This window comes from Artibeus jamaicensis, unplaced genomic scaffold (genome assembly GCF_021234435.1).
Source record: "Artibeus jamaicensis isolate MK-2021 breed Jamaican fruit bat unplaced genomic scaffold, CSHL_Jam_final contig_240, whole genome shotgun sequence".
NCBI classification, from domain to species: Eukaryota; Metazoa; Chordata; class Mammalia; order Chiroptera; family Phyllostomidae; genus Artibeus; species Artibeus jamaicensis.
The window spans coordinates 20557859-20560190 of NW_026521506.1; positions in this window are offsets into that span (position 1 = coordinate 20557859).

The following is a 2332-nucleotide window of genomic DNA, read 5'->3' on the forward strand; positions in this document are numbered from 1 at the left end:
AAGCTTTTCAAAATATGATTCAAAAGTCTCTTATGGTTTTATATTTAAATAAAAACTAAAGTCCAAGAAGTGTTTTTAAATAAGGTCTAGTTAGTATTATACATTTGTGGTTTTTTGCTTATAATGGATTTCTAAGATCCACATATAAAAGCATATTAATAAAATCTAAGGGTAAAATATGCATGGTAATTTAAACTTCTGTTACATTTTGCTGACATTTCCACAAAGATTAACATTTTAAAAATAAGTTATTGGTTTAGAGAAGGGTGGGGGGGGGCTGGTGGAGGTGGAGAAATGGAGAGAACAACCGTAACAGCATAAACAATAAAAATAAATAAATAATTTTTAAAAATAAATAAGCTCTTAATTACCTTTTTTTAAAAGGACCTTTTTTCTTCAATGAAGATTTCTTTAAAGCACAAAGAACTCACTTTTTTTTTTTTGTTAAAGAGAGAAAGCTTTATTCTCTTGGTATTTCCTGGTAACCTGGAAATTAGATTAGGAGTCATAATTACTCCTTTGATAAAAGTATGTGCAGTCTAAAAGATTGAGTGACCTTAAATATACTTAATTCAATTTTCTTTTTTCTTTTTCAATTGCAGTTAACATTTAATATTATATTAAGTTCAGGTGCACAGCGCAGTAGTTAGACATTTATCTAACATGAATGAAGTGATTGTCCCAATAAGTCTAGCACCCACCTGGCACTATACAACATTATTGACTATATTCATTACAACATTATTGACTATATTCATTACGATATTATTGGCTATATTCCCTGTGCTGTCCTTTATATTACCATGGCTGTTCATTGGTAGTTGGTAACTACCAATGTGTACTTCTTAATCTGTTCATTTTTTTCACCCACTGCCCCCAACCACCCTATCATTCGACAAACCTCAGTTTGTTTTCTATATCTATGAGTGTGTTTCTGTTTTGTTTGTTCATTTATTTTGTTCTATAGATTCCACATATAGGTGAAATCACATGGTTTTTGCCTTTCTCTTTCTGATTTATTTCACTTAGTGTAAAATCTCCTAGGTATATCCACATTGTCACAAATAGTAAGATTTCATTCTTTTGTATGGCTGAGTAATATTTTGTCATATATAGGTACTACTTCTTTATCCAACTTCTATTGAAGGGCACTCGGTTTGCTTCTCCAACTTAACTATTATAAATAACACTGCAATGGACACTGGGGTGCATATATCTTTTCAAATTACTCTTTTGGATTTCTTTAAATATATACCCAGAGTAGAAATGCTGGGTCATATGGTAATTCTATTTTTAATTTTTTCAGGAACCTCCCTACTGTTTTCTAAAGTGGCTGCTCCTATCTGAAATTTCATCAGCAGTGCACAAGGGTTCCTTTTCCTGCATATCCTTGACAGCACTGTTGTTTGTCAATTTATTTATGGCAGCAATTTTGACAAATGTGAGGTGGTATCTCATTGGGGTTTCAATTGGCATTTCTCTGATAATTAATGACATTAAACGTCTTTTCATGTGTCCATTGGCCATCTGTGTGTCCTCTTTGAAGAAGTGTCTTTTCACGCCTTCTGCCCATTTTTAAGTTGGATTGTTTGGATTTCTTGGTGTTGAGTCATATGAGTTCTTTATAAACATTGGATAATAACCGCTTATCAAATGTACCATTGGTGAATATGTTCTCCAACTCAGTGGGCTGTCTTTTTATTTTGTTGATGGTTTCCTTTGCTGTGCAAAAACATTGTAGTTTGATGTAGTCCCATTTGTTTATTTTTTCTCTTGTCTCCCTTATCCTAGAAGACATATCAAAAGAAATATTTGTAAGAACATTGTCAGAGAGTTTACTATTTTTGTTTTCTTCTAGGAATTTTATGGTTTTTGAGTCTTACATTTAAAGCTTTAATCCATTTTGAGTATATTCTTACATATGGTACAAGAAGGTGATCTTATTACATTTTTTTGTGCATATCTGTCCAATTTGCCCAACACCATTTATTAAATAGACTATCTTTACCCCATTGTATATTCTTGCCTTCTTTGTCATATATTAATTGACCATATAGGGGTGGGATTATTTCTGTGCTCTCTCTTTTGTTCTGTTGTTTGGTGTGTCTGTTTTTATGCCAGCACCATACTGTTTTGATTACTATATCCTTGTAGTATAGTTTGAAATCAGATGGCATGGTATCTCCAAGTTTGCTCTTCTTTCTCAAGATTGCTATGGCTTTGGGGGTTCTTTTGTGGTTCCATATAAATTTTTAGATTATTTGTTCTACTTCTGTGCAAAATGCCATTGGTATTTTAATAGGGATTACATTGAGTGTATAGATTGCTTTGG